The 13,754-nt window shown below is 37.6% G+C and overlaps 1 pseudogene; it reads left to right on the top strand.

The window, feature by feature from the left end:
- Window positions 1–3,786: 3,786 nt before the first annotated feature.
- LOC149143016 (AUGMIN subunit 5-like) lies at window positions 3,787–9,883 on the top strand (annotated as a pseudogene).
- The last annotated feature ends 3,871 nt before the right edge of the window (window positions 9,884–13,754 follow it).

Raw genomic sequence — 13,754 nt, forward strand, 5'->3', positions numbered from 1 at the left:
TCAAAGTGGAGGAATCACCCAACCATCAGTGAGGACAACAGTTACCAGGCTTTACGACGCCGGAATACGTCTCTAGCCTAGACCTCTAAATGTTGTGCATTAAGTTCCAAAGCGTTGTTAGATTCATTCAATTTATTTTAAGTTGATCTTTCTTAGAAGTTTGCCTTTTGGGATCACCATGAGATGTAGATGTAATTCCTAAAATGCAATCTAAAGATGATAAGCAAGCTTTTATCTCTTTTCAGCAATGAAAATCCTAGCTACAAGGGGAAAAGAAAGACATAATCTTTTCTCAAAGAGAAAAGAGCACACTGTAAATGCACTTTTCCTAAATCAAGCCAAACAGACTATCAATATGCAAATGCACATATGCATGTATTTGTTTTCACTTTCTTAATATTGATGCAAGTGAAAAACACAAACAAGCTTCTTTTCGAAATCAAAAGGTAGAGAAGATTACGACACTTTATGATTTTGAAATAAACACTCGTTTCGACACTAGAAAGAGAAAAATTCAAACCAAAGGTAAAAGTAAAAGCATAATCAACTGTCAACAGCAAACAAACTTTCTCCTAAGATCAAAATCGACACTTACGACAGATCTAAATCCAAGGACGACAGTATGAACATTCTACTCTTTCAATGGAAAACTGTAAATGATGTAACAAACACACAAAGAACATCTACAGTATTTCTGTACAAAGGAGGCGGAATTAAGGCAAAGAAAAGGGGTTTTTAAACAAACACACACTGATCATAGGCTACAAAATCAGAGACAAAACTGAAAAAATGAAGCAAAGAACCTCAGCTGCACAGGGCTAGGCTGATCAGCGCACCTGTTACATAGAGAAACTGAATTGCAGCGCAGGTAGCCCTCTCGGGAACTGCGTTGAAATGCAGAGTCTCTTCACAGTGCCTGCGCTGGGGCAGAAACGAGACTTCTATCCGGGTTCTGGGTCACGGTTTGCAGTTTAATCTATGGATTTTGGCCGAGTAAAAGCAATCAGTAATGTACAATCAGAAGGTGGATTTAAAGGAGGTCTAAGAGCTATCACAAAGGGTAATCAGATCATTTGTGAATCAGCTGTTCAAATCATAAACAAATCCAGTGAAAGGATTGAAGTAGCAGGTGTCTACTTTGCATTTGATAATGGCAAATGCAGTTCGATTGCTACTTCTGTGTTTATGAAACAAACAACAAGAGAAACACAAACAAACTAACTAGACACGATCCCCAGCGGAGTCGTCATTTTGTTGACGGGAAAAGTGTCTACTCAGAACGCCCCTATCCCACTAAGGTGTGACAGTGCCTTAGCAACAAACAAGGAAAACTATTTTCGTATTCTTCTTTATGAACTGTAAACGAAGAGGAATAGGATGAACCAACCTGTGTCTTGCGCTAGTCCTTTGATCCAATCTCTCTCCTCTTTGACAGCTCCCAGCTACCTGCTCCCTTACTTGCCCAGCTTTACCAAGTTCCTACAAGATCACAGAAGAGGAAAACTACACAAAGACATGGATTTACATTCATAAATAGCTTAGGATCAGATTTAAGCTAAACATGCAAATATAACAAAAACATCATTGATACACAAGCATGTAGGAGAAACTCAAATAGTTTTATTGATATCACAAGAAGGTCCAGGAGGAGTTACAACCGATGATTCCTGATCTAGCATCAACCCCCCAGCAAAGGAATCCCCTCTTCACCTCCAACAAAGCATAAATCACCCAATGCACTGATCTCTATCTCAAAACCAACAACAATTCTCTGCAAAGTACAAAATTCCAGCCTCTAGATCTCTGGGATGAGGGATCCATATATAGATGTATGCAAAGAGTATGAGTCAGCTTATGATTTGACTTGTGGCCTCTCTCTGTCAGTTCTTGCTTCCACTTGGAGACTGAGAGCCTCTTACTCATCCTTGGTCGAACTCAGTGAGGCAAGTGTCATTGGGGAAGATTCTGGAAGCTTCCATTCTCTGTCCACGTCACGGAATGACACTGCCATTTGTCATTTCCCGCTCAGCGCACCCTGGTAGTGCATTTAGGTACATTGCAACGCACCTAGATAGTGTACTGGGGTGCTATGCAATGTAGCTAGCTAGTGGAGCAACTGAAATGATCCTGATTTGACTGATTTTGAGCAGTTTCTGGTGGAGAACTTCTGGGAGAAGTTGTAATTGGTTGACCTTGTTCCTCTAGGGGTAGGAAAAACACATTTAGGGACTTAGGATCCCTTGGATTATGGACATTTCATGCTTAGAGCTGTAAGGCACAAAAATGTCTATAACACCTGGGTCCCATGTTGTATGAGAAATTTAAAATGGGCAAATGCATCTTTCCTCAGTCACAAGCCCTAAGTAGAATATTATAAAGTTGAATTATCAGAGTCTAGAGACAACATGTTCCCCTGATTGTTTCTATCTAAAAACATTCCTAAAAAGGAAATAGCCAGTAAACTTGGGGAATTAGGGGGAAATGCTATTCCCACCAAAAAAATCCAAAAAAATAAAAATAAAAAATAATTAAAAAGGAAAGGGTTCTTCAGAAATTTGTGATACTCGTATTTGTATAAGTAATAGATCTATACAATTAAACCGCTCTTCAGCAGATATATGAAACGTAAATGTTGCTTCTTTAGCATAGTTCTTTCTCCCATAGGCTATGGAACTGCAGGAAGGTTAGACTCTGTGAGTTGACAGAGCCCTATGTTTTCTGCATCCCCTTTAGCCATTTGTTGTATGATTTAGGGCACTTACTCCCCAGGAATAATTAGTTACAACCTACATTCCGAGAAGTACTAGACCCAACCAATGTTGTTCTTACAATATATTGGTTTTTCACAAGTGAAGATGTGTGGAAATCCTTGAACTGATGCCATATTAGTTGTGATTTATTTAGGTAGTTATTGGCGTTTTATGACTTGCCAATGGAAAAAAAAAACATTAACATATATGGCGTTGAGATACTCACAGAACTTAATTATTTAGGAATGGTTCTGTTCCGGGAAAGGAAAGTGTGACAAACTTGAGCTACTTATCGTTTTCTATTATCATTTCATGTCCCCATTTTGTTGGCTAGTCACTAAACACCATCTCTGTTATATGTATTCAGTTTGTCATTACTAACTTTGAGCAATCAATAGATGAGAGGATTTTCTATTTCTCCATTTGGGCATAACTTGTTTGATAGATCTGGAAGAAAACTAGTTCACAATCGAGATATTTACGCCGTAAGGCGTTTCCTTCTGAAATGAACTCCCCTAAACACCTTTTTGTCTTAATGTTAACCGTCAGATCTATTGTTAGACGATTCAACAATTATCTGCCCATATGTCTACCCACTTGGTTTGTCGTGCACACACAAATAGCCAGTTTGCTGCAGAGGAGGGCCGGGCCAAATGCCTTTGTTGCATGGGATTTATCAACGCAGTGGCAAGAAAAAGCACGAAGTCAGGGTTTGAGATACGATGAAGAAAATTCTGATCCGGCCGATGGATTGAAGGTTTGAGTCCATGGGACTCTCAAATTTCTCATCTCACCGCAGCAGCGATCGCAGCTGCAATTGGACACAGAGCAATTCTCTTGGTTTAGGGTTTCCAGCTTTGACTAGGTCTTCAATTCGGGACAATTCGGTACCAAATCTAGGCTGAACTAGCATTTTTACATCCGGGGTTGAGCTTCAGTGCCTTACCAAGCAGGCATGATCGAATTTCCGAGGGCATTTGCAGTAATTTGAGCTCACTTTCGACCAGTTCTATCCAAAGATTGTAGTGTTTAAGCTATGCAGACTCCAGGCAGTTCCGTTCCTCATCCGGAGGCTATATTGGAATGGTTACAGCAGGAAATGGGGTACAAACTGCACGACTGATATTTATCTTCCAACAAACCCCTACCATCGTCGGAAGATCTGAAGAAAATATGCAGGGGAAATATGTTACCCATCTGTAATTTCCTATTGCAGAGAGTAAGGTCCAAGAAAACAGTGGAGAGAATTAAGAGAAACATTCTCGTGCACGGCAGCCCTAGCATCGCAGTCAGTCTGCAAGAAGTAGCCGAGGCAGCAGAAAAAAACTTAAATGTGAAGGAGGAGGAAGTTAAAGGCAAAAGTAGGAAGAGATATGATGACAAAAGCAAAGGAAAGGTGGCCGAGGTTGCCAAAGCTAAAGAGCCTCTGGAAAAAGGACACGCTTCTGAAGTCTATGAGACCTGAGAGAGGGCTCTGAGAGAACGAGGTGCAGCTGAGAAAGAGGTAGAAAGACTACGCCACGTCCTTCAGTGGCAGAGGAAGGAATTGAAGGGACAGATGCTTGAAGCTTCCAAGGAAGAAGCTGAACGCAAAAGAATGCTTGATGAGAAATCAAATTATAGGTACAGATTTAAAATTTATTGTGTTGTTGATTCATTTTCTAAAATCAGACTAGGTTTCATTACCTTGTTCTATGAGAACGTTACATTATTCAAGTTAGTTTCTTGGTTAAATTCTGTCGCTTCTGAAAAGCCTGTGTATCAAATTAGTTTTGTGGATCTTGCAGCTTGTTTACATTAAGCTATTTTGTTAAATATTAGGAATATCATGGTTTCAAATATGCTAATTAATGCGATAGGTTTAGAAGGGCCTTGACATTGTGCTCTTTTTAAGCTCCTTAATGATAAATACGGAATAAACGAACTGATTATACCCGATCCCAGAGCTACTCATTATGCTCCAAAATTCCTGATGTAATATATCACAGGGAATGATCTATTACTCGTAAGGCAGCGTGTGGCTGAATTTCGTTTTGTCAAATAGGATTAATTTCGTGCAATAACATTGAAATCAAGTTTAACTGGATAATATATACTGTGAAGAACATTAAGGAACTTCGCTCAAATTTTAAAATTATTTCTAAAGTTTTCATTGAAGTATCGCCTTTTGACTGTTATTTTTTCTTCTTCTTTTGTATTACGCATAAGCAGGTAATTCTTGAAGCTTATGACCAGCGGTGTGAAGAAACATGCAAGATTTTTGCAGAATATCAACAACGACTTCATCGTTATGTTGATCAAGCAAGGGATGCACAGTGAGTGAGGGTTGGCAGTGGGCAAGATGCAACTCCTGACATTCTGCGTGCCCATAACGAGCAGGATACCATTTATGCCATAATTAAGGGAAACAAGCTAGCGGATGGTCTCATTCTTATTGAAACAGCACAGGAAAGGAGCATTAGAAAGGCATGTGAATCACTTGCAGCTCATCTCATTGAAAGAATACGGAACACTTTTTCGGCTTATGATGGGGGTGGTGTTCAGGGACATTTGCACATCTAGATGCTGAGAAGCTAGTTATTGATTTGGATGGGGAAATACCAAATGATGTGAAGGATCTTGCTCTAAATTTGCTCAGGAGTCCTCCATAATTGCTACGTGCAATTACTACATATACAGCTTGAATTGTCAATCTGATAAACCGAGAGATGGAGAAAATTGATGTCAGGGCTGATGTTGAACGTCTGAGGTATTTGATTATTGCTTTTCCTTCTCCATTAGCTTTAATTTTGATTTACCAACAATGCTATGAAAGCAGATATCTCTATTTCCATTATTCTATGATCACAATCTTGTTTCTGAAATAATAGCTGATCAATTGTCTATTATTATATTTATAAAATGCCTTCCTTAAATACAATAGAAGTATTGGAAGTGCCTCAATACCATGGAACCCATCCCTCCTCTCCCCCTCCATCGAGAAATTTCTTTTGGAAACCACTCATCAAAATTTCGTGGGCATTTTCCAACAATGAACTTTAGGTGCAGTTTCCAGGAAATTGGAGAATTTCAAAATTCCAAACAATGGGGTTTTTGAAAAATGGCCTCAATTAGATGAGACATGAGAATTTTTTTAAAATTGTCAACAGTTTGGGAGATTTTGTTGGTTTTCTAAATGGTATATACTCAGTTTTTGGCATGGCCGAGTTTTGCAAAAAAACTGATCCTTTATTTGAAGCTTGGTTGTTGGGTGCATGTTTCCTTCATGGCTTGGAATTACAAGCTTTGATATCATGAAAATGCTTTTTCAGATCTGGGTGCATCTTCTACCAGAGTTTTAGAAGTCACTGGTTTTGATATTCAAGAGAAGATTATTCATAACTCTTTTGTATTCATTCAGTTTTATTCATCGCATACATAGCTTAATAATTTTGGCTCTGAGCACATTCTAAAAGAAAATATCTTGAGTCTGCTAACCAATTGAATTTGTTATAAAGGGAATTTCCAATATCTTGGTCCAGTTTCTGACTAACATTTGAGAATGTTGAAGTTCTGTCTATATCAAATCTTGGGGTATCGTGTAGATCTAGTATAAGACGATAGCAGATCAATAGTTATTATAAATCGTAAACCCCCTCTGTGTGTTCGAAGTTTAACAAAGGGAGTGAAAAAAACTAGTGGTGATGTGGCAGCAGCAGGTTCATAGTAGCACCCCCTTGATAGTTTTCAATACCATGGAATCCATCCCTCCTCTCCCCCTCCACCGAGAAATTGCTTTTGGAAACCACTCATCAAAATTTCGTGGGCATTTTCCAACAATGAACTTTAGGTGCAGTTTCCAGGAAATTGAAGGAGAATTTCAAAATTCCAAACAATGGGGTTTTTGAAAAATGGCCTCAATTAGATGAGACACAAGAATTTTTTTAAAATTGTCAACTGTTTTGGAGATTTTGTTGGTTTTCTAAAGGGTATATACTCAGTTTTTGGCATGGCCGAGTTTTGCAAAACAACTGATCCTTTATTTGAAGGCTGGTTGTTGGGTGCATGTTTCCTTTCTTGGAATTAGAAGCTCTGATATCATGAAAATGCTTTTTCAGATCTGGATGCATCTTCTACCAAAGTTTTAGAAGTCACTGGTTTTGATATCCAAGAGAAGATTATTCATAACTCTTTTGTATTCATTCAGTTTTATTCATCGCATGCATAGCTTAATAATTTTGGCTCTGAGCACATTCTAATAGAAAATATCTTGAGTTCGCTAACCTATTGCATTTGTTATAAAGGGAATTTCCAAGATCTTGGTCCAGTTTCCGACTAACATTTGAGAATGTTGAAGTTCTGTCTATATCAAATCTTGGGGTATCTTGTAGATCTAGTATAAGACGACAGTAGATTGATAGCTATTATAAATTGTGAACTGCCTCTCTGTGTTCGATGTTTAACAAAGGGAGTGAAAAAAACTATTGGTGATGTGGCAGCAACAGGTTCATAGTAGCACCCCCTTGACAATGTTCAATACCATGAAACCCATCCCTCCTCTCCCCCTCCACCGAGAAATTGATTTTGGAAACCACTCATCAAAATTTCGTGGCCATTTTCCAAAAATGGTCTTTAGGTGTAGTTTCCAGGAAATTGAAGGAGAATTTCAAAATTCCAAACAGTGGGGTTTTTGAAAAATGGCCTCAATTAGATGAGACACGAAATTTTTTTTAAAATTGTCAACAGTTTGGGAGATTTTTTTGGTTTTCTAAAGGGTATATACTCAGTTTTTGGCATGGCCAAGTTTTGCAAAACAACTGATCCTTTATTTGAAGGTTGGTTGTTGGGTGCATGTTTCCTTCATGGCTTGGAATTAGAAGCTTTGATATCATGAAAATGCTTTTTCAAATCTGGGTGCATCTTCTACCAGAGTTTTAGAAGTCACTGGTTTTGATATTCAAGAGAAGATTATTCATAACTCTTTTGTATTCATTCAGTTTTATTCATCGCATGCATAACTTAATAATTTTGGCTCTGAGCATATTCTAATAGCAAATATCTTGAGTCTGCTAACCAATTGCATTTGTTATAAAGGGAATTCGAAGATCTTGGTCTAGTTTCCGACTAACATTTGAGAATGTTGAAGTTTTGTCTATATCAAATCTTGGGGTATCGTGTAGATCTAGTATAAGACAATAGCAGATCGATAGTTATTATAAATCATGAACCCCCTCTATGTGTTCGATGTTTAACAAAGGGAGTGAAAAAAACTATTGGTGATGTGGTAGCAACAGGTTCATAGTAGCACCCCCTTGACAGTTTTCAATACCATGGAACCCATCCCTCCTCTCCCCATCCATCGAGAAATTGCTTTTGGAAACCACTCATCAAAATTTCATGGGCATTTTCCAACAATGAACTTTAGGTGCAGTTTCCAGGAAATTGAAGGGGAATTTCAAAATTCCAAACAATGGGGTTTTTGAAAAATGGCCTCAATTAGATGAGACACGAGAATTTTTTTAAAATTGTCAACAGTTTGGGAGATTTTGTTGGTTTTCTAAAGGGTATATACTCAGTTTTTGGCATGGCCAAGTTTTGCAAAACAACTGATCCTTTATTTGGAGGTTGGTTGTTGGGTGCATGTTTCCTTCGTGGCTTGGAATTAGAAGTGTTGATATCATGCAAATTCTTTTTCAGATCTGGGTGCATCTTCTACCAGAGTTTTAGAAATCACTGGTTTTGATATTCAAGAGAAGATTATTCATAACTCTTTTGTATTCATTCAGTTTTATTCATCGCATGCATAGCTTAATAATTTTGGCTCTGAGCACATTCTAATAGCAAATATCTTGAGTCTGCTAACCAATTTCATTTGTTATAAAGGGAATTTCCAAGATCTTGGTCCAGTTTCTGACTAACATTTGAGAATGTTGAAGTTCTGTATATATCAAATCTTGGGGTATCGTGTAGACTTTAAGCGACGACATACTTCCGATTGAAGATCCACAAGCACCAGAGAAGAACATTGGGAATAATTCATATAATATTTTGAAGCAAGTGAAAAAACACTTCAGTGTAGTATAAATATGCAACAAAGTTTTGAGGCTCTCCATCAATAGGTAGTTATTGTAGTATTGGTAACAATTGTGAGTCCAAAAGATACAATTTCAGGGGGGAAGTTGGGCGAAAGATATTTATTTCCTACATAATGCAGAAGGTTTGGTCTAACTTCATTTCACTCTTGGCTATGCTTATGAAGAATAAATACAATGACTTTGTGCATTAAGAAACATTAGAAGAATGCAAGGAAATTTGCAGAATTTTTTTTATATCATTCTCTAAGAGAGAAAGTATATTATGTTGGCCTTCCTAGTTACCCAGGCCTTTAGTTGACATATTCACAGACAAAGAAAGGACAGCTCTTGTGAAAGCTAGATGAGACGATAAAATGAAGTATTTCGCTCAAAAGAATAAAGGAATATGCAATAGCCAAAAGTAGTGCAAGAAAGGAACACCTCTAATTGCTAAATGAACCAGGATACTGAATGAAAAACAACAACCCACTACAAACTTTTACTGGAGAAAACAACAAAGCTTGTTATGAAATTATGTACTGAGACTACTGATGTTTTTTCCATAGAAGCTAAAGAGAATGCTTTGGTTTGGTATCATCTTGATGCTGATCTGGATTTTTGATCTTGCCAATCCAAGGAGCTGTTTAGATAATTTGGAGAGTGTGTTTGCAAACAAGCAAGTGAATGTCAAAATTGTACAACATATTATTGAGGTTTTTGTTTATAGGTCTACTATGGGGTCAAGGTCTATGGAGAAATATTCAATATTTAATATTGTGTAATGTGTATGTTAGAAGTTTATGTATGTAAGCTAATAATGGCTTCCATCAATCTCAATCTATGCAATTTCTTAGGCACGAGAAGATGCTACCTCTGGAATTTGGTCATGGATTCAAAACAGAGCAGCAAAATGTTGATAATAGAGATGGCTTCAGTGGTGTCTATGACCAAGTTGTTCACAAGAAGGAGCTTATTTTCCTTGAAGCACATGCAGAGCCATATATCAGGGAATTGACTACCAGTGATGTTGTCATAGTTACATTTGTAACTCTTGTTGGAAAAGAGAGGGTAGGAAAATAATGTACAAATATTGAGAAACACCAAACACAATGGATTTCCAATTATTGATGGACTCCTATATCATTGTTTTATGGCATTAGGATATCAAAGAGATGAAAACCATGGTTTTTGATAGCTAGGCACTTTTTTTTTGTAGTTTTGCCAGATGTCTAGGAAAAGAGTAATTAATTTATCCTACAAATTTTACGACTAATTATATTTTTACATGAGTAATTAACCCATGGATAAAGTAGAGTATATTTTTCAAATAAGTTATATGAAACAAAGGGTTTTGTAAACCATACTTCAACAGATGACAAAAATTTCTCTTTCAAAATTGGATAAAAGGACCATTGGATGACAGGTGGCATAGTTGACCCTGTTTAAAGGGAGGTCGATAGATTTTCAAGAATATTTACAACATATTCAAATTTGCAGGCAGGATATCAACAGTCAAAGAATCAATTTCCAATTTGATGGCAGAGGATTTTCTATCATTTCGGTATTCCTTGTAGCAACTTAAAATTTATTTTATTTTTAGTTTACTGTTAGGATTTTATTCCTAAAATCTTGTAACAGCTTGAGGATTATGTTTTTCCTAGATATTCTTTCATTAGAATATATATTTGTAATGTAAGGAGGTTGGATTTTGGTGTCAAAAACCCAAGTTTGTATATTGTAGAAGCTTGATAAATTACTCCTTCTTATGCCTAGAAAACTGGCTATTGCTAACGACATAAGCTAATGGCTATCTTGGCATTTTGACTATGTAGTAGAGGATGCCCATTATATACCTAACAAGAAGGGTTATTTGAGAGTAAGTAGAGCTATTAGTTGAATTCCTATCTCTGGGCTCCAGAATATTGTTGAAATCTTCTAATTTGACTGTTTTGTGATAATATTTGATGGTATTATTGTTCATATACCAGTGAATATTGATCAATATGAATGATTTTCCTTTCATAGTTCTTGTGTTTTGATTCTTTATGAATAGGAATTGATTTATTCAACTAAAATTGGTATTGTTGATTTTGATGGTACTTCTGTTCTCCAGCTTGATGATTGGGTGATGTGCCGAATCTACAAGAAAAATGGTCATTCTTAGAGAGTACAAGGGGTGGAACGAGATGAATCACCAAGTGCAGATGAAGTGATGGCTTCTTTGCCTAATATTGATCAGCAAAACAAACTACAACTGCCCAAAATTGCCTCTTTCAATGGGTTGTTGGAGAGTGACGATCCTTTCATAGATGGTTTTTTAAACGATGAAGCCATGGATGGCAATGGAAACAACAACGGACTACCTCAAGTCTAGTATTCCAACCTCTCTCACAACAATTTCAGCAATAACAATGACAACAATAGCGATTGCTAATATGAAGTTGTCCCAAAACAAGAAGAATTAGTAGTGGAGAATGACAACAAATTCAATTCTCTCAACAGGACCCTCTCCTTAGCATATGGGGACGATGAAACCAACCCTATAAAGAGATTCAACAACATGTAGAACAACTACAACTACAATGTCAACAATAATGTTTCAGCCTTGCTTAATTCAATGCAGCCCAATCAAACTTTCCAACAGCAAAACTTCCTAAGTGCATTGAATGACAGTGAACAGAATTTCAGACTTCACTACATTCAGAACATGCATTGGACCACCTAAGCAACTGCTCATCACAAAGATTTTGAATTCTTTTCAACAAGACTAAGATTGGTATACGTCAAAATTTTCTGGATACTAACTCAAAATAGATTGTTCTTTCTACAACTGATTTGTATAATAGTTTCTATGGTATACATGAAAATTGTCATAATTTGTGCATGGAATGAACAGTAGCAACTTGCTATATTCTATGTATAGCAATAGGTATACACAATCAATGTATCAGGTGCAAAGAAACTGTCTATGGCTTCAGGCCTTTATTCATCAGACCATTGTAGCATTCACTATGGTATATTATTGTTTATAGAGGAGTAGACAAGTTGTTCATACATAAGCCTTCCTGTTATAGACATTTTGTGCCTTAAAACTCCAAGCATGAAATGTCCATAAACCAAGGGCTCCTAAGTCCCTAAAAGTGTTGTTCTAACCCCTAAAGGAATAAGGTCAACAAATTTCAGCTTCTCCCAGAAGTTCTCCACCAGAAACTGCTCAGAATAAGTCAAAACAGGATCATTTCAGCTGCTCCACTAGCTAGGTGTGTTGCATTGCACCTAAATACACTGGCTAGGTGCATTGCAACGCACCTAAATGCACTATGAGGGTGCGTTGGGCGAGAAATGACAAATGGCAGTGTCATTCCGCAATGTGGAGAGACAATGGAAGCTTCCAGAATCTTCTCCTATGACACTTGCCTCACTGAATTCGACCAAGGATGAGTAAGAGGCCTTCAGTCTCCAAGTGGAAGCAAGAACTGACAGAGAGAAGACACCAATCAAATCACAAGCTAACTCATCCTCCTTACACATATCTATATATGGATCCCTCATCCCAGAGATCCAGAGGCTGGAATTTTGCACATTGTAAGGAATTGCTGTTGGTTTTGAGACAAACATCAGAGTATTGGGTGATCTATGCTTTGTTGGAGGTGAAGAGGGGCTTCTTTGCTGGGAGGTTGATGTTGGGTCAGGAATCATCGGTTGTAACTCCTCCTGGATCTTTTCTTGTTTATCAATAAAAACTATTTGAGTTTTTCCTCCATGCTTTTGTATCATTGATGCTTGTTACATTTGTATGGTTAACTTAAATCTGATCCTAAGTTGTTTATGAATATAGATCCATGTCTTTGTATAGTGTTCTTCTTCTGTGATCTTACAGGTACTTGGTGAAGCTGGGCAAGTAAGGGAGCAGGTAGCTGGAAGCTGTCAAAGAAGAGAGGGATTGGATCAAAGGATTAGCGCAAGACACAGGTTGGTTCTTCCTATTCCTCTCTATCTATAGTTCATAAAGGAAATACAAAAGTAGTTTTTCTCTGTTTGTTTCTAAGGCAGCTGTCACACCTTAGTGGGATAGAGCAGTTCTAAATAGACACTTTTCCCGGTAACAAAATGGCGACTCCGCTGGGGAAGGATGTCTAATTAGTTTGTTTGTGTATCTCTTTGTTGTTTGTTTCATAAACTTATAAGTAGCATTCGAACTGTATTTGCCATAACAAATGTAAAGTAGACATCTGTTGCTTCAATCCATTCACTGGATCTGTTTATGATTTGAACAGCTGATTCACAAACTATCTGATTGCCCTTGTGATAGCTCTTAGACCCTTCTTAGATCTACCCCTGATTGTGCATTACTGATTGCTTTCACTCGGCCAAAAACCAAAGACTGAACTGTAAACTGTGACCCAGAACCTGGACAGATTCTCGTTTCTGGCCCAGCGCAGGTACTGTTAAGAGATCCTGCATTTCAACGCACTCCTCGAAAGGGCAACCTGCGCTGCAATGCAGTTTCTCTGTGTTACAGGTGCGCTGATCAGACTAGCCCTGTGCAGCTGAGGTTCTTGTGCTTCATTCTTTCCAGTTCTGTCTCTGAATTTTGCTGCCTGTGATCAGTATATACCTGTTGAAAACCCCTTTTCCTTGTTGTTATTTCGCCTCCTTTGTACAAAAGAACTGTAGATGTTTTTGTGTGTTTGTTGAGTCGTTTACAGTTTTCCATTGCAAAAGTAGAATAGTCGTATTGTCGTCCTTTGATTTAGATCTGTCGCAAGTGTCGATTTCGATCATAGGAGAAAGTTTGATTGCTGTTGATGGTCGATTATACTTTTACTATTGCCTTTGGTCTGAATTTTTGATTTTCTAGTGTCAAAAACGAGTATTCATTTCAAAATTGTAAAGTGTCGTAATCGTCTTTATCTTTTGATTTCGAAAAGAAGTTTGTTTGTGCTTGTCG

The sequence above is a fragment of the Pinus tabuliformis genome, chromosome X, assembly GCF_031772625.1.
Source record: "Pinus tabuliformis cultivar Carrire ecotype Pingquan chromosome X, CPIR1, whole genome shotgun sequence".
Classification (NCBI taxonomy): Eukaryota; Viridiplantae; Streptophyta; class Pinopsida; order Pinales; family Pinaceae; genus Pinus; species Pinus tabuliformis.